The 26,120-nt window shown below is 38.8% G+C and overlaps 1 non-coding gene and 1 pseudogene across 1 annotated transcript; both read left to right on the plus strand.

The window, feature by feature from the left end:
- Positions 1-227: 227 nt before the first annotated feature.
- Positions 228-26,120, plus strand: part of LOC116118656 — a 50,306-nt pseudogene continuing 24,413 nt past the window's right edge.
- Positions 22,517-22,620, plus strand: LOC116118666. Its single transcript, XR_004126194.1, has one exon. It is a non-coding gene; the product is annotated as a small nucleolar RNA R71 (small nucleolar RNA).

Below are 26,120 nucleotides of genomic sequence, written 5' to 3' on the forward strand. Positions count from 1 at the left end.
CTTTGTAATCTCCAGTGTAAAAACACAACAGATACAATATACGGTCTGGCTTGCACGTGAGAGATCACCTGAAGATCATTGTTGTCCTTATCGTCCAACCAACACACAAATTACAACCAAACCACCCTTTTTAACTCTTTCCTGTTGTTTTTCTTTCCTTTCTCTTCTTTTTAATCTCCAATTTCTTCACTCAATTTCATCATCACCATGTCTGATTCAAACTCTAACTTGATCCTCACCAGGTTGAAGAATGCCGAGGAGTCCTGTTCGTTTTCAGCGACGGTTCCATCCGCCGCCCCTAAACCAACTTCAACGTCCCGGTTCACGATGATGGTTCCGTTTTATGGAAAACGTTCAATTCGACCCCCCACATGACCTCTCTCTCAGGCTCTACAAACCTGCAGCTCACCCACTTCCACAAATAACATCCCAATCTTCTTTTACATTCATGGGTGGTTTGGTTGCATTGGCTCACGCTCTTGGCCCACTGTCAAAACTACTGTTTTCGCCTGGCTTCCGAGCTTCAAGCAGTGATCATCGCTCCTGACTACAGGTTGGCTCCGGAGAACCGGCTCCCGGCTGCTATTGAAGATGGCTGCACGGCAGTGAAATGGCTCCAGGCTCAAGCTGTGGCTGAGGTGCCCGTACTTGGCTCCTGATGTCGCTGATTTTAGCAAGGTGTTTATATCTGGTGACTCTGCTGGTGGGAACATTGCCCATAATTTGGCGGTGAAGTTGGGGCTGGTTCGCCGGAGTTGGCTCCATTCATGTGAAGGGTTATGTTCTTTTAGCACCATTTTTTGGTGGACTGTGAGGAGTAAATCAGAAGCGTGAGGACAAAGGATGCTTTCCTGAATTTGGACCTTATTGACAGGTTTGTATAAGCTTTAATATGGGAGTTGAAGGTTATGAATCTCAACCATTCACTGTTCACAAATTCTGGAATTTCCATGGAAGTGATCAGAAATCATTTTAACAAAGAAGATTTCTCACACATTTCGTATTCATTTCATGCAAATTAGCAACTAAGTTTATTATGGTGGGCAGGTTCTGGAGGTTATCTATACCATATGGAGACACAATGGATCATCCATTGGTAACCATTTGGCCACGCAGTCCAGCCTTGAAGAAGTAAATTTGATCCAATCTTAGTGGTTGTTGGAGGAATGATTTACTCAAAGACCGAGCTGAAGATTATGCAAAGAAACTCAAAGCATGGGGAAACAAGATGAATATGTTGATTTTGAAGGACAGCAACATGGCTTCTTCACCTTCATCCTATTTCTCAACCATCCAACCAACTTATGCCATAATCATAATCCATTGCTGAAATTTCCGACTAGATTTTGTTTTGGGACCTTATATAATGGTGTGTGTTCTGTTTGGACTTGTTTCTTTGTTTATCAATTTTTACAATTTTCAGCCAATTTTTGTTAAGTGTTTCATGAATGGAGTTGGAGTTGAATTAAATTTGGATATTTAAATCCAATATTTATTGTTCCTTAGACGCAGAGTTGATGAATATGATAATAGAAGATAAAGTTCATAATATGTGATCTGAAGTGAAGGGTGATTTTTCTACTGAGAAAAACTTATTATATTGCAGATTTACTTTTTAAAAAAAAAAAAAATTGTGATATAATAAGAAGCAATGAAATTTTATTTGCACCAATGGAACAATTAATTATGGATTTATTTCATTTATATTTTTGTGAGATTGATTAGTGTTAAACTCATTTGCTTAATTCAAAGAGTATTAAAAACACCCTGCTGCTAGTGATTTGTTTAGATTTCATCCTATTTTAAATTGCTTTAAGTTGGCAGTGATGAAAGGGGTAAAATAGACTTTTAAATTTAAAAGTGGATGAAATCCAAACATATCACTAACAAAAGGGTGTTTTTAATACTTTTTAAATGAAGTGGATGTGTTAATACCTCTCAATCTCACAAAAGTGTAAATAAATACAACAAAGCTATGGACACCGAATATTTTGCACCAAAAATGTGTATCGGCCTACGTGTAGGCGTGACTCACACCAGCAATCTAGACTCTGATTTTTCTATGAATATTTTTCTAGCGAACAGCCATCTATCAATTATGGACGGCCGTTCACTCACATGGACTCCCGTCCATATTATATGGACAGCCGTTCACTCACATGGACTCCCGTCTATATTATATGGATGGGTGTCCCCATTTAAAGGACACCCGAAAGGACGCCCGTTGATAATCCGTAAATTATACAGTTTTTATTAGATCTTTTTGTCAGATTTCAGGTACTTTCTAGTGCATTTTGACCTGAATTGTTGCTTAATTCGTTAATTTTCGTGTTTCAGGTTAAAATAGACATTTTGAGCATAAGGACAAAATTGGATAGTTTTGACTCAGAAATTAGCAGATCTCAGAAGATTGGCGAGTTCCGGAGCAGGATAAAGCACGATGAAGCTTGTTCCCAAGGAAGAGCACCGAGAATCAAGGAATCGAACGAAGAAGCAAGCAGAGTGGTAGTTCTGTAATTTCAGAACTTTTCAAGTAGCTTCGCCCCGACGAAGAAATTGTCTTCGCCGCGGCGAAGTAAGCCAGGGACGAATGTGTCTGCTTCATTCTTCGCCGCGGCGACAGTCAATTTTTCCAGTTTTGTTAAACGCACAGTTTCATTTTGTGCGTGTTTTGGCTGGGTTATTTGGACTAAGTATAAAAGAAAAACTTAACCTTTTGCCAAAGGGGTCTTCAGCTTTTTAGGTTTAGCCGCTTTTACAATTTTCTTAGAGTAAAACTTTGAGCTTTTCGGATTGTTAAAGGGAGAAGATTCGGATTTTGACTAGAAGATTTATCTTTTGGGGAGATTTCTTATCTGCATCTCAGTTTCATTATGTTGAACTTGTGTTTTTCCCGTTTTGTTTTTGTGTTGTAGTATTAATTTAGCGAGAACTAGATCGTTTAGGGTTAGGTTTTTGATTGTAGTTTGGATTTAATGGGTTGTTAAGTGTTTGATTGTTTTGATTTCATATGAATCTGTCCATGGGTTGTGTGGTATCTCGAATTTTTAATGCTTTATATGATGAAATGATGGAGACTGAGAGAAAATAATCATGTAGGCTCTGGGTAAACCCATTTCGTTTGGATGTGAGATAGATTCAAGAATTAATGAAATCATTAGGAATTCTTTGCTTACTGAGTTTGGATATATTAATCTCATTTTGTTGGGTGCGGGAAGGTTAATAAGGATGAATAGGGAAAACATAGCACGAGGGAGTAGTTTACACATTACGCGGAGTTACGATTTACAACCAGTGCCTATGAATGTTGAATTTAGTGTAATTTTTAGGCGGTTAATCCATAAAATCAATTGAGCAAAACCTACCGTTTTGCTGAATTGATATTCCGTGTTGTTCAATTGCTTTCTTAATCAAGTTTTAATTCTTATGTCTAAAATTCATTGTCTTTTAATTAAAAATTAGCTCCCACCAATCCAACGGTATTCGATTGCTTCAATAGGTAACATTAGGAAAAACTTAGGCTTTGCTAATAATCCTCGTGGGAACGATACCTACATCATCATTTGTATTACTTGAGCGACTAGTGCACTTGCTATTTTCGCCATGTTGTAAGAACACGATCACACGGCCATAAGTAAAATACAAGCAATTTTTTTTTTATAACACATTCGGGACCGGCCGACAGATTATTTATAGGATGGGCGCCTCAAATAATGGAAGCCCGTTCACTTGACCACAAATATGAAAAATAAAAAAAAAAAAAAACTTTGGACACCGCGCCACAATTAGTGGACGAGACGGCCCTTATTTGTGATGGGCGTTCCGTAACAAAATGGACGCTCGTCCATTATTTTGGTTTTAAAATAAAAAAAAAAGAAACTCTTGGATGGCCATCCTTTACTGTGGACGGGGCGTTGGTTAAGGTAATGGATGCTCGTCCAGTTCATTTGTTGTTTCCAAATTAATAAAAACTATGGACGGGCCGTCACACAATTGGGATGGACGGGCGTCCGTAAGTAAGGCGCCACGGCCATCTTTTACTTTAAAAAAATAAAATAAAACAAAGGGACGGTAGTCCATAATGGTGGACGACGTCCCTTTATTGTGGAAGGGCGTCCATAATTAATGGGACGACCGTTCTTTATGTAAAGGACGGTCGCCCACCTGTATGGGACGCCCGTCTTTATGTAATCAAATTAAACAAAAAAAAAATACTTGTAGGGTTAAAATTTGGGTATGGGGAACGTTTCAAAAATTAAAATACACAGCAGCCATTACCATCTGCTTTGGTTCCATATTGCGTTATCCTTCTTGTCTTACATTGCGTTAATGTTTCTTTGTTTCACGCTCTTGTTTCTTCTGGATTCCTGTCCTACGCTTGTTCTTCGTTCTGTACTTATCATGCATTGGTAATTAAAAAATTTCTTTTCATTTTTTTTTTTTTTTTTTTGGTTGGCGGATTGATGTGTGAATGGAAATGAGTTGATGAAATGGAAATCCAGTCAATTGTGGGGGATTGGTTTGTGTGAATTGATAAATCAGAAGTGTTTTGCCATTGATAAAGGAAATGTAGTTTATTTTTATGTGCTGGTTTGTGTGAACCTACCGTGATAGGAAAATGAGATTAGGCATATTTTAGGTGCAACTCAGCAGGGGTAAATTTGAGTTGATATCTAAGAATCATAGTCTTAAAACCTAGTTCGCGAAGAAAGATCTCCTCTCAACGCTATTCGAAAGGAACTGTTATTTCAATTTTTGGAGGTATTTCTTTCATTGGGTTTTCTAATATGAACTGTTATGCCTAATTTGATTAACTTATGTTCCATCTTCGTGTCATGATAAGATTAATCTACTTATTAATTACAGTCCCCCATGTAAACTCTACAAGGTAGATTCTTGATGATAGGACTGATTGATAAATATTGCAGGGGAGAGAATGGTGATTAAAAAAACTAAGAGTGTGGAGTTTTATTGCCATTCTTCTGTCATGTTTTTTTGTTCTCTTGGGGACTTCATTTTTTGGTTTATGGGTACTGTGTGTAAACGCCCTTTTTGTGGCGTGTAAGATCATGACTAATACTTTTAATTAATTCCCGCACGAAAAACAAGAGGAAGAGGAGTTTGTCTGTAGATTTTGGTGCTTAATTTGAGTGCAAGTACCTGTTAGGAGTATGTAACACACTTGCACTAGTGATAATTGTTAGCTTGAAATTCTTGTAGGTGTGTTAAACTGGTGCATGGTGCCATACTACCATATTGAATATACATTTGAAGTCTATTGTTGTGATTGTCTATGGTGGTTATTGTGTTTATATGAAATGTGATTTGTGTTGGTTGTGGAATTCTGGAATTTGTTTGCTGGGATCTAAGTGAGTTGTATTGAAGGTAGAAGGAATGGGGTTTTCACCAATGTTCTGTAGTTGTTATACACTGAATTCTTTTGCTTTTCTCTTTTGTAATTGATTTTTGGTGATTGGTTGGTTTTAGTTTTTATTGGAATTAAGGAATGGTTAATTGTATTACAAATTCATGTGGATATACTTTTCTTGACTTCATTTGCTTCATTTCTAAGGTTAGCTTAGAATGACTTATAGGGCTTCAAAAGTTTAAATTCTCTTCTTGATGTTTCAAAGATCTGTGGGTGTTGGCTTTTTTCAGTTTCAAATTAGTATTTTTGATAAAGTTTGATGTATTGTGTTATAATTAAAAAGATTAGAGATCATGAACATAAAGTGTCTTTGATTTGACTAAAAAATGATGAGAGATTTTATATGTTTATGGAAAAGTCTCCGAACAAGCCGAAATTTGGTATGTTGGTTTAGGTTTGGCAGATTATGATGACACTTTTTATCTGTATATAGGTTAGAAGGAAAGACGAAAATGGTGAGGGCAAAAAAATACAACCATTCCTGCAGGAACGCACGTTAGTCATCTGCCAATTCATTCGAGACTTGCGGACAAAAAAACACTACGAGGATGTGTCGAAAAGAGATATTTGCCTGGCAGAAGTTTGGATTTAGGACTTCTAACAAGTTAGGTTTAGGTGATGAAACAATGTTGGATTAATATATTGAAATTGGGACCGTTGGTCAGTATGAGATCTGATGGATTATAGGCATTGGATATATGAGTTTTTTTTGGTTAGTGTGAAGTTGTAGAGACAATAGTTGATGAGTTTCACATAAGTTACAATGTCTTTGAGATATAAAGAATCAGAAACTTTGTAGTGGCACCACAAGTTTAGCAAAACCTGGATAGGATTTGATTGTGAAGGTTTGGAAAACATATCTTAGAAGCTGGGATTCCAAACAAGCTTGGATAATGTTCCGGATAGGGACTTACATAACATAGGTGTAAATCTACAAGTTACAGAAATCACTGCTAGAGAGTATTCACCAGATACACTCCTTTCAATTTAATGGTTAGGAAGAGACAAAGGAAATGTGCGGTTAAAGATTAATGGTTCATGGAAAGCAGCAGTAGTAGCGGAGGTAAGGTAATCAGCGAAGTTATTGATTAAGGAAGTGGGAGATGCTTCAATGCAAAAAAGGAGGAAATATATGGGGGCTGCTTGTTACGTTAATATGTGAGAAGTTGATATTGAGATCCACCCTGATGAGGCAACAGATAGGATTAAGTTCTTCTAACAAATAATGTGTTGGGGGATGTGACATTGAATAAAATGGCGTTTGATTAAAAGGAATATGGCAGGGACAATGGATTCTGATTAGGGATGAAACTGGACGGGAGATGCAACGGTTCAGGAAGGTGTTAGTGTTTCAGAAAGGGTAATGAGGACAAGGTATTGTGCAAAGAAGAAGAATGAGTACTGAACCTGGATCATATGAGAATGTAGAAGATATGTCTTAATACTTTAGAGGAAATAGAAAGCAGATTGAACAGATGGAAAAGTTTCAAGAGGAGCGTTTTGCACGTTATTGAGAGGACAATGCAAGAACAACATGATCAATTGCAACAAGTGATTCAACACGTTTGCATCAAGAATTAGAGAAGAAACAGTTGCAAACATTGGGGAACGCATGACAAAGATTTTCAGGCATGATGAAAGACCTTTCAAAATCCAGTCCTCTCAGTCAACCTCTACCCCCTGCACCTGTTCTTAGGGAACACACTATGAATGTTAATTATGATATGTGTACTGTCAATAGTTTAATCCTTTGTACGAGATTATTTGTGCCTTTTGTTTATAAAAGATTGATTTCAGCGGGATGTTTTAAAAAGATGTCTGTTTGTTTATAAATAGATATATTTTTTTTTATACATATTACGTGAACACTCTATTGAATGCAGATGTATATGTATACATCCAAAATCCATATACAACAGAGTCTGTAATGTGATTGATATATATAACTGAAAACATTAAATAAGTTACATTAACGTCATTACATGAATTCTCATACCCTACACAACCAAGACGAAAAATACATAAAAATAAAACAACTGAATGAGCAGACAACTCAAGTTGATTCAAGAAGAAATTATCCAAAAACATTCGAAAAAGTTCTACCAAATACAATTTCTATATGCTTCAACTTGGCAAAAACATCAACATTCTAACGAGGCATGTTCTAATTTACAAACTCCTGTCCAGTATAGAAATTACTTTGATACTGCGATATTCTGAAACGGACAGTTAGACACTGTCATTGTTTAACAACCACAATTTAGCACAAGTATAGAGCAAATTAGGCATTACAATTATACAAAGTACATAACACAAAAACTTGGGTAAGTAAAACATCATTCGACAACACTTGAGTTTCCGCATCGGCCACGGAACTACAGAAAGAAAAATGTTCCTTTGTCAACCTGTACCAATGATCCTTTTGTCCTAAAAAGATCAAACACTAATAATCAAGTCTAATGATTTAAACGTCAATACGTAAGTAATGTTTCAAAAGATCCTCAAATAAGTATACTCATACCAATTCTTTGTGTTTGTAATGTTTTTCGTTTAACTGCTACAGTACAATTTCTTCAATCTTCGATGCTTGTCTTATACATGGAGGACGACCTGCTAACGAGCTACTTGTGGCCTAATAATTAGGGTATTCACCTCTTTCGGAGGACTGTCCCATCTTGACTAGTCAAACCCGGGTTGTGAAGAAGATGTTCCCTTTGTACCAAGCCCTGCTCTCACTTTCCTTTTGCTCCAAATATTTCCTCTTGTCAATCATAAACTCCGTCAATCCATATTAGAATCTTCTCAGGTTGATGCCTATCCGCTACTGTCAACATAAATTAGACATTATCAAAACATTGTCCTTCAATGTTGGGCTCCACATATTATAAACTGACCTTAATTTCGTTATGAATCTGTTCACATTTTTCCTCCAACGCCATAAATGTACTTTTCCAGCATGTGTGAAAACCTTTATGGAATCAACACCATAATGGCAGTGCTGCAGAAAATCTGCCCTGAACTCAAACAAATGACAGTTACAACGAATATCACACTAACTTTTCTTCAAAGTATAATGCATCAGGAACTGGTCGACTACACCTCACCAACAACATCTTCCCAAACTTGATACTTGCATGAATACAATTTTCTTCAAAAAAGATAACTCCAATAAATCTTCCCCGCAATCTGTATTTGGAAACTCTTTAAACTTGCAGTGTGTATGCACTTGTGAAATATGTTTCTCAATGGGGCAATAGTTATGCATGGTATCCAACGATTTGAAAGATTCCTAAAATCAGCCTCCTTTCTTTTCCACTTTAGTCGCAATGCATTTATATATTGTTCACAAATTTTGCAAAACTTGGTTTTGGAATTGACATACCCATCAAAAAATATAGGCATACTTTCACTACGTTGGGTAGTTAAGGGACTACCTGCCGAGAAAGTTCTTTAAGAAATGCGGCACCCATCGTATCTTTCTTTGACAATCCACATAACCAGCATTCTTGTGAAGTTGTGCAATCGAAAAAATGGTTCCACTGCTCTTCGACTCTTCACGGTGTAAGGAATATACACAACATTTTGCAAACTAAACTGATCGTTTCATTGTAATAGCACTACTACTCAAATTCTCAAAAAAATGACATATAAAGAAATTGGGCCCAAAATTTCTTTTTGTTAATATATATATATATCTTTACAACATCTACATATTTACAAAAAATTATAATGTGTACAACAAGTCATCAAAAACATAATAGACAGTGTACCGCTTCTCCTCGAGCGCCAACGTCCATCCGACCCATGTCCTCACCTAGATCCGTGCAAAACATAGGAAAATAACGGGGGTGAAAAACTAAAAAATGCTCAGTAAGTAAATCCTATCATCTAACCGTAACTCTCTCCTCGCTAACTCTTTCCTTACAAACTTCTCATCAATTTCTCTTGGTTACGTTCTCTCTATTTCTCTTTCCCGTGGAACTCTTTTTCTATTACCTCTCTTTAGTAAGTCACGACCCATCTTACCGGGGGGCATAGAGGGGACTTGCTCCCACATCTACGTTGACCGCACTTATTCTAGCAGAGCACGACTCGTTATGCATGGAATTCAGAAATACCTTGGCCCCATGTGAGTGTTAATATCTCTCTCTCGGTACTCGGGTTATAGCCCTTATCCGCATGCACTATCACGGGCTACACCATTTTCTATCCATATAATGCGCTCTCTTCAATGAGCGTACCTGAAGGAGTACTCTACCACATTACTCAGGGTCCCCATCGACACAACCTACTCATTATCTTTCCTCTTACTCTTAAAGTAGCTATACTCAAATTCTCTACTATGTTCAAGTACTTCTTAATGTATACCTAGCTCATGCCAAATCACTAATGAAATGCCAAATACAAGATTCCTCAAACCAGCATGTCTGCACAAGCCACACTAAAAGGACATAACTGTGCGTTTAGACCATCAGATTTGCTACGGTTTTGGGTCTTGTTTTAAAGCTTGAAGACCAGGACTATTACACTTCTATGTTTTTATCTGCAGCTCAGGTCAAATCCGTAAAATTCCCAAAAATTACTTAGAATGTTACAGAAGTGACAGGGCAGAGTTCAACTAGGTCATTTCATCAAGCCACTCATGGCATAAAAACACTCTATAAAATTAACTATACTTCATTCTCTAGCCATGCCCAAAATGGCGGGAAAAACTTCCGCAAAGATCATAATCCCTGTCAAAGAAAAGCACTTCCAAAAAGGTTCAAGACAAATCTCTCAAACTTCATCTCAAATTACCATTCTCTATCAACAATGAAAAAACACTTCTCATACATGGAGTCTTCCAAACAACCATAAAAAGAGCTACTCATTCAACTCAATTTCTCACAATCATACAACATTACTGATCATGCAACAATCTCTACTCAAAAGCTTATCAAGAACTCAATTGTTGGTTGGATTTACTCCTTGTGGAAAAAGAGACTTCTTTAGTACTTTTCTTTTCCTTGTTGTTCTGGCTCTTCCTACAACAACAACAACAAAACCAAGAACAACAACCAAATAAGACTTCACTATAACTATAAGAAAACTCACATATAAAGCATGAACCTTACCTTAGGATGCTTTGAGAATCCCTCTACGCAAAAATTACTCAAAAACTCTCCTAAATCCTTAGGAAATATTGGAAGATGGACTGGAGAATGAGAGAGAACTTAGGCAAAGGAAAGAGAGGCCGGGTAAGCATGGATGAAATAATAAGGCGTTCCCTACACTTTACTCTTTGTGAGTCGCATATTACAAGATCCTCCTCTCCATCTGCTGCCCTTGCCCTTAGTGGAGACATTCATCATCTACTCAGCTGACTGTGGATTTTTTACAAATATAGCCATACAAACACAATCTCTATTAAATGTCTTTCATTTTACTCGCCACCTTTGCTACTAATTAGGGGCCTCCAGAACACTGGTCATTGTGCCCTAAAAGAAGAATTCTCTAGAAAAACCTCAAGAAACTTGTATTAGGCTCGTGCCGTGGCGAAGCAATTCCATGCCCTCGCTGCAGAAACAGGCCCGAGAACCGCACCCGTGGCATGCAGCTCCTCCTCGCCGCGGCGAAGCCTCTTACTTCGCCCACGGCGAGATGGATTTCCAACTTCACCAACTTAACCAAATAAAGGCAAACATTCAAACCAACTCAACATACAAACTCAATTTGAAACTGAACAGTAAACTGTTTAAACTAATACAGCAAAACTTAAAGATGTACCTCAATGTGAGATATTAACAATTCTCCCCCCACTTATAAAGAATTCGTCCCAACGAAATTCACACGAATAACTCAAGGTACTATTATGTATGTCTTTCTGTTCCCTGTGGCTTCTTCTACTTTGTGATTCTCCAAAGAACCTTCACTAACGAATACTCTTGTTTTGGAGCTTTTTAATCTTCCGATTCAAAATCTGTACAGGGCGCTGCCTATATCACACACGATCTCTAGACGGTCGAAATCGTTCATATTCAAGATGGTGGGGGGGAAAGGGATCACTTACTACTTTCGCAACTGAGAAGGAAGACATCATGTACCTGTCCATACGAGAGGGTGGTAGTGCCAACAATTCGTAGGCAACTTTCCCAATTCATTGCAATACTTCAAATGGACCAATATGATCTTGGTGCGAACTTCCCTTGTTCCCGAAGCGCTACCGTTTATACGGGAAACTTTCAAAACATACCTTACACCCACTTGGACTCTACTTGCTGCCTCTAAGTACTTGCTGCACTGCTCGACACCATCATCGGCCACACTTGTTTAACTCTAACTTCCTCCATAGGGTAGGATGATCTCTAACCTGGGAATCCTTCCTGGGATCACTCAATCGCTCTTTACAAAATCATCTATCACACTCTTTTGCCTTGCAGTCGGGACAAAAAGCTTTTCTACCCAGGCATCGAATACTACGTTGGTTTCACTGTTGATAAGTGATCTCACATTCATAATCCTAACCAGCTTCTAACCACTTCTCTGTCTCATATTCAAAATCCTTTGAGTGAAGAAGTACTTAAACTCTTGTGATCGGTGTAGATATACTCTTGGCACCATAAAGATAATGCCCAAAATCTTAAAGCGAAAAGACCATGGCTGCCAACTCTAAATCATGGTAGGTATTCGTCTCATACTATTTCAATTGCTGAGAGGCATATGCTATTACCCTACCTAACTGCATAACACAGCACCAAGTCCTTGCAAGAGGCATCAGATAAATGGTATAATCTACACCCTCCTGTGGCAACACTAAGATGCGTATTTACAACATGCAAAACTAGCAAGTGCACTAGTGCTCAAACTAATAAAGTGATGGGTAGGATTATGTTCCCGAGGACTATTAGCAAAGCACTAAGTTTCCTAACGTTATCAGTTGAAGCAATCGATTCCTGGATTGGTGGGAGCAAATTTTAATGAAAAAGACAATGAATTTTTAGACTAGAATTAAATTTAATTAAGAAAGCAAGATGAAACACGGATATCATTCAAGCTAAACGGGTGGGTTTTGACTTCGTTTGGATTTTTATGGGGTAAACCTATAAATACACTATGTTCACATCATGCCACAATGGTTGTAAATCGAATTCACTAATATGTTAACACCCTCTCGGGCTATGTTTTCCTATTACCTTATTAACATTCCGCACCCAACCAATTGAAGGTAATAATTCTAAATCATTCACGCAAGAATCCTAAATTGATTTCATAATTCTTGAATCTATCTCTAGCATCCAATTACTATAATGGTGATTACCAAAGAAGCCTAACATGAATTATTTCTCAATCTATCTGTTCCTCACATACAGCATTCAATTTCAGAGTAACACACAACCAAAGCTTATTCACTGGAAATAACAATCAAACACTTAACCCCATTAAAATCCAAACTACAATCAAAACCCTAACCCATAAAAGATTAGTTCATAGCTAATTAATACTATAAAAACGAAAAAAAACAGAAGGTAAACAAGTTAAGCATAATGAAAGTGAGATGAAAGAAAGAAACTCCCCAAAAGATGAATCTCGCAGTCAAAATCCGAATCTCTCCCTTAAACAATCCGACAAACTCAAGTTTTTTTACTCTAGAAAAGGTGTAAAAGCGCTAAACCTAAAAAGCTCAAGATCCTTGGCAAAAGGTTAAGTTTTTCTTTATACTAGTCCAAAAACCCAGCCAAACACGCACACACGAAAAGTGCGTTTAACAAAACTGAAAAAATTGACTGTCGTCGCGGCGAAGAGAATTCTTCGCCGACGAGCAGAAGAAGAAAATCCCCCACTATCGTCTCTGGCTACTTCGCCGCGGCGAAAACAATTTCTTCGCCGGAGCGAGCTCCTTGAAAAGCTCTGAAATTACAGAAATGCCACTCTGCTTGCTTCTTTATTCGATTCTCTCAATTCTCGGTCTCTTCTTGGGAACAAGCTTTTATCGTGCTTTGTCTAGCTCGGAACTTCTATCTTCTGAGATCCGCTAATCTGAGTCAAAACTATCCAATTTTGTCTTTATTTGCTCAAACAGTCCATTTTAACCTGGAAACACGAAAAGTAAAGAATAAGCAACAATTCAGGTCAAAATGCACTAGAAAGTACCTGAAATCCAACAAAAAGATTAAAAAAAAACTGTATAATTTACGGATTATCAACTACCCCCAAACTAATAGATGCTCGTCCCCGAGCATACAGTACAAAAACAACAAAAACAAGACAACAAACAAAAACAAAAACATGAAACATACACAACAAAATGAAAAACAAAACCAAAAAAACTCAAATCCCACAGTGAATTGCCTAGAAATTGCACATGTCTCAAAAATTGTTGAAAAATTATTATCAGGAAATTGTCGAACTACAAGAAGTGTATAAGCTACATCGACTGTCCTTCCTCAACGGTCCACCAAGTAGGTGATCCACCACTTCAATCCACATTCCAAATGCCCGGATATTTTATACAAAATTGTAAAGTTTTATCAAATGGTGCAGACTCCATAAGCCTAATATCGAACTAATTTCCCAAAATGAGGACTAAACACAGATGAGAATCAAAAGGTCTTTAAAAGCTTGTAACGTTAGGCTCAGGTCATGGGTCTCCAATAAAAAGGAAGGAAACAAAGTAAGAGAATCGGTTGTCCTAAGCAAAACTAAATCACAATCGAAACCCACACGTTTCAAACACCAATCGACATGTCCACTAGTTCACAGCCTCAAACGCCGTATCCTTAAAAACTTTTGGCATACCATAAATGCAGGGAGACTCGTTTAAGGTGTACGTGGCGTGTTAAACCCAGGTCGCCAAATACTGTAGGCAGTTTTTAAGACGGGTTCTGGTTTCCAGCCGGTTTCAACTTAAACTAGGCAACATTGTGTTTAAATTTTTTTTTTTTTTTACACATCAATAGAATTGAATTGAGGTGACTACCTCTTTTGTTTTTATTCTTTTCTTTCAACCCCCACATCATTCTTTTTGGTATCTTCTTCATTTTTTCTCTTACCCCCAAACTATTCTTGTGCTCATTGTACACTTGTTTCGGTCTTTGTTTTGCACTAGGACCGAATTCTCCTAAGGGTACGATAAGTGTATGGGTAAAAGGAATGAAAATTCTGTTGTTTCCAGGAAAAATAAAGCAAAGCTCATATGGCTCAAATGGGTGACTAGGGATAATTCATTCATGGTGTGACTAGAAAGGCTCAAACGTTACCGAAATGCCTAAATCATCTCTTAAACATGTCTAATCCTAGAATTTCGCCTCAAGCATTTCTCAACTAGGTTCTAGAGTCACCAACATTATCAAGACTTTACTATAATCGCATAAAATGAATCTAAGCATGCTGAAAAAAAAATGAAAATGATGGTGAACCACTAACAAACCTCAATCAGAATCAGTCAATAAACATAAACTTGAGCAATGCCTAACATTTCCTAACAATAAAAATTCAACATCCTACTCTCATATGATTTATAAATCATCTTCGGCAAACAAAAACATCAAAAGAAAATAAAAACAAAACTAAATTTTTTTTTTTTTTTTTTGTGTTAAGGGATGCGGCATTGTTAACCTTGAGGTCGCCAAGTTACTGCTAGGCAATTTAAGGCAGTTACTGGTTTCCAGCCATAACCCTTATAAAAAAAAATTTACCCCGTAAGGTGTACGCGGCGTTGTTAAACCCGAGGTCGCCAAGTACTGCTAGGCCAGTTTTAAGGCAGTTACGGGTTCAGCCAATATAGCCTTAAACTCAAAATCTATTTCCTACCCCCAAACTAAATATGAACTTGTCCCCAATGTTCCATTATGCACAAATCAGGAATAGAGAATAAAAATACAAAAAAAATCAATAAAGGTACGAGAATGCTTCCTGGTTATTCATGAATCATCACTCCACAATGATCACCCGTTTTCGGACTTTTACATCCAAAATCTGTCAAAACAAAAAAAACCGTGGTGTTTCATGTTAGAACAAATTCACAAACTAAATTGAAAAATACAATAATAATCTCGTCCTTTCAATAACTACAAATTAAAAGAAAACAACTAAACACTAATGTAAACAAAAATCCAAAACCAAATAAACTGAGTTTAAAGTTTCAAATGGACACAAATTAAATGAAAACCATTAAATAACATAAAACATATAACAGGTGCTCGGTTCGTCTTGTTCTTTCTCTTCTTCCCTCTTCATCTTCCTGCGCTCCTCTTCTTCCCCTGAGCCCATCCACTCATCCGAGTCCCAGTCAACCAGGTATGCTGAAGTGTCAACCTTAAGCTCCTGGAAAGTATTTGTCAGCAGCTCAGCATCTTTAGGCCGTCCATCATCCAATCCTGATGTCTCTTATATATCATCAGGCCCATATTTCTTGCATCATCTTATTTTGTGAAACTTTGAGCTGATGATGTGGCAAGACTGTTCTTTGCCTTTCACCCCTGCTCTGGTTGTGCGCTTCGTTCGGTCAAGGTGTTTTTTGAAATAGTTGCATCCAGAATTGGAGCAACATGAATACGGCTCATCATCTTGAACCTTGACCCCAGCGTTTAGGCACATAGCTGTGATGAGATGCGAGAAACAGTAAATCGCTCACCCCTTTTTGGATGTAGCTTGACATTATTATAGATAATGTCTCCCACATCCATTCTCTTCCTGTTGCAATAGATAGAGTAATATCGCCTTTCGCATAGTCACTGTGCTGTAGTGCGACTCTGGCATTAATTTAGCACAGACAAAGTTCAGCCACAGCCGAGCCATTGGTGGCAACTGCGTTCCTTTGAGTGTCTCTTTGTGTCTTAGACACTTCCACGCTTCTGCCCAGGTTTCGCAGAGTCGGCAGACATAATATCATCATCAAATTAGGATCTCTTGAACTCCACATACTGACATTAGGAAAATTTCGGGCAAGTTATAGAAGTTGTTGATATCCCTTGCACAAATTGCACATCCTCCCCTCGTACAAACACGTATCTCAGTGACATTCCGGGAGGTTGGCATAGAATTCTCACCAACGTTCTATAGCCAGAACTTCAGGAGCACGCTGAGCCATGAACTTATAATCTCCCTTACTACAGTCCATAGATTGTTGTGGTGTGGTCAATCCACGCTCAGGGATGAAACCCTTATCCTTGTCGTTTGATTACCTCTCAATCGTTACGGGTGCCTCATCACAACAGGTTGTCAACATTCTCCCTTTGCTCTTATGCTTCAATTTTCGGAGCATTCTTTGTGTTTCTCTGTAGTTTAAGGTGTAACGTGGCTTGTTAAACCTGAAGTCGCAAGTACTGCCTATGCAGTTTTTAAGGCGGTACTGATTTCCAGCCAATATACCCTTAAACTCGGTTTCTAATTTAACCCCCAAAGATTCAGTCCTGATTTTACACACTCATTCCAACCTGCCAAAACAACCCACACGTTCAAAAATTTTTCAGTCAACCCCCAAACAAAATATTCAATTCAACACAAACACTCCAAAATTATCCAACCCACACTCCTAACAATCAAGCACTACACAAACCACTCTTCTCAAACAACAACACAACGTCAACATCCACAAAACACTTCAAAATCAATCACACAAAATTTTCAGATCTACTCTTAGAAACTTGAAAAATTTCAAATTTAAGCTGGGGTTTGTGAGATCTTACCACCATGAAGGAGTATGCACCACCAATTGAAGGAGAAACGACCCAGATTGAAAAGCCCCAAAATTTTTTATTCAAAAATTTGTGAAAATTTTTGCGAAAATTGTTGTGTAAAAAGGGTTGTTGTTTGGTGTTAGTGATGTTGTGGAGTAAGAAATTTTGTTGGGAAGCAAATAGAAGCAAAGATGAAGTGAAAATTTTTCTCTCAACTCAATGCAAGGCGGCATGAAAATGAAGAGACTAAAGCAGGAGTTTTATAGAAAAGGTTCATCGCGCGGCGAAGGAGTTTCTTCAACGCGGCGAAGTTCATCATTCATAAACCCTAAAAAAATTTTCCAGGTTTCGCCCGGCGAAGAAGACACTTCACCGCGGCGAGTTCATCGTTTATGAACCCTAAAATTTCCCAGGTTTCGCTGCGCGAAGAAAAATTCTTCGCCGAGGCGAAAACTTCCTAGAGTACAAGGCTTTCTCTTCGCCCCGGCGAAATGCCTTAGCCCAAATTTTCACCAAATCATTCAGTTCTTCGCCGCGGCGAAGACACTTTCTTCGCCGAGGCGAAAATGTCCAAGAGCTTACCTGGTTTTCTTAGTCTCTTCGCGCGGCGAAGTCTGGAAATTTTATACCTTCTTTGGCTCAAGACTTCACCTGAAACACACCAAAACATAAAAATCACAAAACTCATAATGAAATTAATAAATTCGAACAACCAAAATTAAAAACAAAAATTAAGAACACTGGTTGCCTCCCAAGAGCGCTTATTTATAGTCGAAAGCTCGATCTTTGCAATCTCACAGTTGGGATTTCAAGCCGGATTGGGATGAACTTGCAACTCATCACCCCCTCAATGTATGCTTCAACCTTTGTCCATTAAATGAAAGTGCCTTTTTCTCATGTGTGACTTCCACTGCTCCGGATGCACGTATCTTCCTAATAGTGAATGGTCCGGACCATCTAGACTTAAGTTTTCGGGGAAAAGCCTAAGTCTAGAGTTGAACAAAATACCTTCTACCAACTTCAAGCCTTGACCCGGATGTGCTTGTCGTGCACCTTTTTGTCTTCTCTTATAATTCTGGCATTTTCATATGCTCGAGACGAAACTCATCAAGCTCGTTCAAAGTCAGCATTCTCTCCTCTTCCGCGGCTTTCAAGTCTATGTTAAACTGTTGGACAGCCCAGTATGCCTTATGTTCAAGTCTATCTAACAAGTGGCACGCTTTCCCATAAACCATTTGAACGGAGACATACCATTGGGTTTTAAAGGCAGTGCGATAGCCATAAAGACATCGTCCAACTTCCGTGACCAATCCTTCCTCGAGCATTAAACTGTTTTTTTCTAAAATCCCCTTTAGTTCTCTATTCGACAGTTCCACTTGCCCGCTCGTTTGTGGATGGTAGGGTGTTGCAACTCTATGTTCACTCCATACTTACTCAGCAATGCATCCATTTGCCTATTGCAAAATGCGATCCTCCATCACTAATGATTGCTCGTGGTACCCACAACCTTGAGAAAATATTCTTCCTCACAAAATTAATCACCACCCTAGCATCATTAGTTGGCGTGCAACTGCCTCAAACCATTCGACACATAATCCACCGCTACCAAGATATACGTGTTCCCAAAAGAACTTGGGAAAGGAGCCATGAAATCAATCCCCAAACGTCAAAAATTTCAACCACCAGGATGTTGTTCAACGACATCTCATCTCTTTTTGAAATATTTTCCCATCCGTTGACCTTGGCACCACTTTTGAATCATCCGAACGAATCCTAAGAGGGTTGGCCAATAAAACCCAGATTGTAGCACCTTCGCTGCTGTTCTAGCTCCCCCAAAATGGCACCTACCTTCTCTTCTCATGACATGCCTTAAAATGCTCTCCATTTTCTTCCTCTGGGACACATCTCCATATCATTTGATCAGTACAGTGTCTGTACAGGAACGGCTCTTCCAAAAGTAGTACTTTAAATCGAGAAAAATTTTCTTTTGTTGAAAGTCATACCACTTGGGAGCACCCTTGTGATAATAATTTGCAAAATCGCATACCATGGGCTTCTTCCACTCTCATCAGCTTCTCATCGGAAATTGTTTCTCTAATTGGCATTTCCACCTATTTCCCTTGATTGGTCTCTCAATTCTCGACAAGTGATCAGCTACCACATTTTCTGACCCCTTCTTGTCTCGAATTTCCAACTCAACTCTTGAAGTAGTAAAATCATCTTATCAACCGAGGTTTTGCTTCTGCTTCGCCAGTGTGGTGTGAGTGTGAATGGTCCGTGTAAACATCAACTTGCACCTAATAAGTAAGACGAAACTTGTCAAAAGCAAACACCACAGCCAATAATTCTTTTCAGTGGTGGTGTAATTCAGTGTGCATCAACGAGTGTCTTGCTAGCTACTGAATTACATGCACACTTTATTTTTTTCGTCCTAATACTACCCCTAAAGCAAGTCAATCATCACACATTAGTTCAAAGGGAAGTCCCCAATCGGGAACTGCATAATAAGTGCAGATACTAGTAATTTTTCAGAGATTAGGAAAGCATGCATGCAATCATCATTAAAATCAAAAACAACATTTTATTCAATAGATTGCAAAGGGGTTTAAGATCTTAGAAAAATCCTTGATGAAGCGTCTGTAAAAACAAGCATGCCCCAAGAAACTTTGGACTGCTTTGACATTTGATGGTGGTGGTAGCTTCAATCACTTGTCATTGGTCGATCAACTTCAATCCCATTCTTGGAAATCTATGCCGAGCACTATTCCTCTTGGACATGAAGTGGCAATTCTCCCAATTCAACACCAAGTTGTTCTTACATCGCTGCAAAACAAGAGACAGATTTGTTAGGCAATTATCAAATGATGATCCAAAAACTGAGAAGTCATCCATGAAGACTTCTAAAACCGTTCCACCATGTCTCCAAAGATTGACATATGCATCTTTGGAATGTTGCTGGTGCATTGCAACCCAAATGCATCCGTCTGTAAGCAAAAGTGCCGTAGGGACAAGTGAGGTCCTTTTCCTTGATCCTCAGGAGCGATGGCCATTTGTTATAACCTGAATACCATCCAGAAAACAATAGTAGGATGTCCTGCCAACCTCTCTAACATGATAATGAAGGGTATGGGAAATGATCCTTCCTTGTCGCCTCATTAGTTACGGTAATCGATGCATACTCTCAGCCCGTCACCGTCTCTCTGGAATCAACTCATTACTCCTCATTCTTCACTACCGTGATCCCTCTTTCTTCGGGACCACTTGTACCGGGCTCACCCATGGACTATCCGAAATCGGATAAATAATCCCCGCATCTAAGAGTTTCACCCTCTTTCTCACCACTTCCTTCATTGAAGGATTCAATCTCCGTTGTGGGTGTACCCTAGGCTTAATGTCATCCTCATGAGAATCTTATGATGCAAAATGAGGGGAGATACCTCTAAGTCCGAAGGTCCATCCAATTGCTAGTATATGTTCCCTCAACACTCTGATCAACCTTCCCTCTAAGGCATTAAATTTGCACTAATAATCACCGGAAAAGTTTCTGAGTCTCCAAGAAGACATATTTGAGGTGAGGCGTAAAGGTTTCAGTTAAGCCTTGGAGCTTCTTCATTATTTTCTTTGCCCTCTTTTTGTCAAAATCAAACTCCTCAAATCTACATCTTGACTCTCCTCAATGGTGACGTGCTTTAACATCCTAGCATAATAACCACAGTCGTATTCCCACCTCTACTGTTTTTGTTTGGCTATACAACGTTCTAGAGGTAATTCAGGGGTGTTTTCTTCCATGGATTTATAACAAGTTCACTCACCACATCGACACTAAAGCATGAATCCAATTCAGACGGAAACTTCATTGCATCAAAAAAATTGAAAGTTACTGTTTCATCTTGAACCCTTAACAGCAATTTTCCTTCCTGCACATTCAATCAGTGTCTCCCCGTGGCCAAGAATGGTCGGCCAAAATGAGAGGAATCTCCTTATCCTCTTCCATGTCCAACACACAAAGTCCGCTGGAAAAATTATCTTCCCCACCTTCACTAATACATCTTCAACTATCCCCTCGGGTGCTTTATCGACCTATCCGCTACTTGCAACGACATTGTCGTTGGCTTCACTTCACCAATTCCCAAATCTCTAAAAAACAGAAAAGGGCATCAAATTTAACTAGCTCCTAGATCACATAGAACAAGATCAAAGTAATATCCCTATAACACAGGAATAGTAAAACCCTGGATCTTTGAGTTCGGGGGTAATTTCTTCTGGAGGATTGCACTGCACTCTTCTGTGAGCATCACCGTTTCCTCATCTTCTATTTCCTTCACGGAATCACATAACTTGGCATTTGCTGTTGTAATGCATTGCAAAAGGAATGTAATATGCAATTTTTTTAAAAATTCAATGAACTTTGAAAATTGCTTATCCTGATTCTTTTTCTTCAATCTCTGAGGAAAAGGCACGGGTGGGGTGTGATGTGCCAATTCTGGTGGTATCTCGGGGAATGGCAATTTCTCCTTCTTCTTTTGCCTTCTTCCTCTTTCTTTTTCCTTCCCCAAATCACCTGATTTCTCTTCACAACATGATCTCTTCATCAATTCTCTCTTCAAAATCTTCCTTCTGGTTTGCTCCACCTCTTTGGTAGTGTGGCCTACCTCTTCCAAAACTGTTCCACTCTCAAAATTATGGCATTTGCTTGTTCACGTGGGTTGGTTACGGTATTGCTGGAGGAACCCTGGGTCTATCATTTAGCTTCTCGGCCAATTGGCCCATATGTACCTCAAGATTCCGAATGGACGCCCCTGGTTTCAAAGTTTGTCCTCGTCTCATTCATGAATCCAGTGGTTCTTGCATGAATTTACCAAACATATCCTCCAACTTCGACTCTTTAATCTCCCGGTTGATTGGTCACCCTGGTTTGGTTATTTGGGACTTGTCTTGTTCCATTGGTTACCTGTTGGGTTGATTTCCCCAAGCAGATATTAGGTGATTTCTCAACCCGGATTAGATGTGTTGGAAAATGGTTGTTCGGTTGTCTCTGATTTCCTGCCACCGTAGTTCACTGCTCCCTTGATGAAGATGTTGAAGCAAACGTGTTCCCAACTTGACACTCGCTGCCCACATGGTTTCAGCAAAAAATTCAATGTTAGTTGAGGTGCTTGTATAGAATTTCCTGCATAGTTCCCAACTGTTTTTGAAGTGCGGTGAGTTGGGCTGAGATGGCTGTGAAAGCATCAACTTCATGAAGAACAAGGATTTCCTCGTTGTAAACTCTCCATTCGGTCTTGATATGTGTTGCTTACCAAAAAATCAAGTAACTCATACGCTTCCTCTGGTGTCTTATTCTGCAAGGCCCTCCTGATGCTGCATCAGCCATGTTTGCACATTACCCATCAAACCATTATAGAATGTTTGGACTTGAAGCCAAACTGGCAAACCATGATGTGGGCACTTCCTCATTAATTCCTTGGATCTCTCCCAAGCTCGTACAACGACCGGCATCATCTTATAAAATGATGTGATATCATTTCTCAATTTCGTGACTTGTGGAGGAAAGAATTGGTCAGGAATTTCTGTGCTAGATCATTCCACGTTGTTATTGTTCTCGGTGGTAATGCCATTAACCACCCCTTTGCTTTATCTCCCAATGAGAATGGGAATAAACGTAGCCAATAGCATCATCTGACACTCCATTGACTTGAAGGTGTCGCAAATTTCAGGAAATTTGCAATGTGCTGATTCGGATCCTCCTTCAAATCACCGTTGAATCTAACCGATTGCTGATCACTGGATGATCGCCAGCTTGATTCGAAGTTAGTGCTGACTGTAGGTCTAGTAATACTTGACCCACTTCCATTCACTGTGGGAACTGAAAATTCCTCAGTGTCCTGTTTTCTTATTCAGCCATTTCAACAACAGCTTCTTCCGATTCTGCAGTAAGATATCTCTTTCTTCTCTCTTGTTAGTCTTCTTACAGTCCTCTCAAGCTCAAGGTCAACAGGAACCCATGGTTGCGTCTTGCTCTTCGCATAAATGAACGAACACAAGTGAAAGAAAAGTGAGATCACAACTCAATGAAAATTAAAAACAAAAATTAAAACTCAATCTAGCTAAACTTAAGGAAAAACTCAATGTTAACTTAAAAACAGTCCCCGGCAACGGTGCCAAAAACTTGATGCGTATTTCTTACAACATGCAAACTAGCAAGTGCACTAGTCGCTCAAGTAATAAAGTGATGGGTAGGTATCGTTCCACGAGGATATAGCAAAGCACTAAGTTTCCAACGTTCTAGGTTGAAGCAATCGATTCCTGGATTGGTGGGAGCAAATTTTAATGAAAAAGACAATGAATTTTAGAATAAGAATTAAATCTTAATTAGAAGCAGATGAAAACACTGAATATCAATTCAAGCTAAACGGGTAGGGTTTTGACTTCGTTTGGATTTGTATGGGTTAAACTATAAATTACACATAGTTCACATTCATGCGCAATGGTTGTAAATCGAATTCACTAATATGTTAAACATACCTCTCGGGCTATGTTTTCCTATTCATCCTATAACATTCCGCACCCAACAAATTGAAGGTAATAATTCTAAATTCATTCAGCGCAAGAATCCTAAATTGATTCATTAATTCTGAATCTATCTCTAGCATCAATACTATAATGGTGATTACCCAAGAAGCCTAACATGAATTATTTCCAATCCTCATGTTCATCACATACAGCATTCAATTTCAGAGTAACACACAACCAAAGCTTATTCACATGGAAATAACACAATCAAACACTTAACCTATTTAAAATCCAAACTACAATCAAAACCCTAACCCATAAAAGATAGTTCATAGCTAAATTAATACTATAAAAACGAAAAACAGAAGTAAAAACAGTTAAGCATAATGAAATTGAGATGAAGAAAAGAAATCTCCCCAAAGATGAATCTTCCAGTCAAAATCCGAATCTTCTCCCTTAAACAATCCGACAAACTCAAAGTTTTTACTCTAAGAAAAGTTGTAAACGGCTAAACCTAAAAAGCTCAGATCCTTTGGCAAAAGGTTAAGTTTTCTTTTAGCTTGTCCAAAAACCCAGCCAAAACACGACAACACGAAACTGTGCGTTTAACAAAACTGAATAAATTGATATCACCGCGGCGAAGAGTGAAGAAATCCCCATCGTCTCTGGCTTAATCGATGCGGCGAAGACAATTCTTCGCCGGGGTGAAGCTCCTTGAAAGTTCTGAAATATAGAATAACACTCTGCTGCTTCTTCGTTCGATTCTTGATCTTGGCTCTCTTCTTTTGGGAACAAGCTTCATCGTGCTTTGTCCTGCTCCGGAACTCTCTATCTTCTGAGATCCGCTAATTTCTGAGTCAAAACATCCAATTTTGTCTTTATTTGCTCAAAAAGTCCATTTTTAATCTGAAACACGAAAAGTAAAGAATTAAGCAACAATTCAGGTCAAAATGCACTAGAAAGTACTTGAAATCCGACAAAAAGATCTAATAAAAACTGTATAATTTACGGATTATCACTAACACTGGAGCTGTTGTAACCTCTTCTTAACTCTTGGAAACATTCCTCACAAGCTTTTGACCATATAAAAGGAGTCTTCTGTTTGGTAAGAGCTGTCAATGGTTTAGCCAACTAGGCGAACCCTTCAACAAATTGTCTGTAATAACCTGCCAGGCCTAATAAACTTCAGACCTCTTTACTGTCTTCGGTCTCTGTCATTCAAGGATTGCTTTTATCTTGCTCGGATCTACTGAAATCCCTTCCTTCGACACGTATGGCCACAAATATCACTTGATCGAGCCAAAACTCACACTTCGAAAATTTAGCATACAACTGCCTTTCTCTCAAAACCGTTTGCAACATATTCTCAAATGTTCCTCATGCTCCTCTCTCGACTTAGAGTAAACCAGGAATCATCTATGAAAACCAGTTGAATTGATCCAAGCAATCATGGAATACCCGGTCCATCAAGTCCATAAAAACGGCGGGGCATTAGTCAAACCAAACAGCATCACTACAAACTATAATGCCCATACCTGTAGAAAAGCAGTCTTAGCTACATCCTGTTCAGCCACTCTTACCTGATGTACCCTGACCTCAAATCAATTGGAGAACACTGCTGCTCCCTTCAACTGATCAAACAAGTCATCTATTCAGAGGTAAGGTACTTATTCTTCACTGGCACTTATTCAATTCTCTATTACAATACACATCCATAGTGATCCATCTTTCTTCTCCCAAACAAAATTGGGGCTCCCCAGGGAGAATGACTTGGTCGGATAAAGCCTTTATCTAAAAGCTCCTGAAGTTGTTTCTTTAATTCTTGAAGCTCTGCTGGGGCCATTTGGTAAGGGGCTTTAGATATAGGTGCTGTTCTTGGTGCAAGTTCATACTAAACTCAACCTTCTTTCCGGCGGCAGCCTGGTAAGTCTTCGGAAACACATCCAGAAATTCTCGAACTATCGGCACCTCTGAATTTCTGACTGTGGAACATCACCACTTGTACTACATGAGCAAGTGATCAGAGCACCCCTTTCTCAACATCTTCCTAGCTTTACACTACTGATCAACATACTCAACCGATGGCCCTCTCCAAAAGTAAACTATCTCATTACGAGATTAAATCTCGTCTTCTTTTTCCGACAATCAATTTCTACTCAATTCTCCCTAGGAAATCCATGCCCAAATCAACACAAAGTCGGGCATATCGAAGACTATTAAGTCAACTACAATCTCGACCATGGATCACCACAGACTCTCCCATCAACTCTTTGAGTCACACACTACCCCATACGGGCAACTCTATCTTAAGGGCGCGACTCACTTTAACGGTTTCAAATTTAATCTCTCTATCATTCCATGAGATATAAAAGAATGAGTGGCTCCAGAATCAATCAAAACATATAAAGACACAGCATGAAATAACAACTGACCAGTTACGACTGATGGACTGGCCTCGGCCTCACCCTGTGCCACGTAAAAACCCTAGCATTTGTACCTCTAGGGATCTGAACCATCGATGG

Source organism: Pistacia vera, unplaced genomic scaffold (assembly GCF_008641045.1).
Source record: "Pistacia vera cultivar Batoury unplaced genomic scaffold, PisVer_v2 Contig852, whole genome shotgun sequence".
NCBI lineage: Eukaryota > Viridiplantae > Streptophyta > Magnoliopsida > Sapindales > Anacardiaceae > Pistacia > Pistacia vera.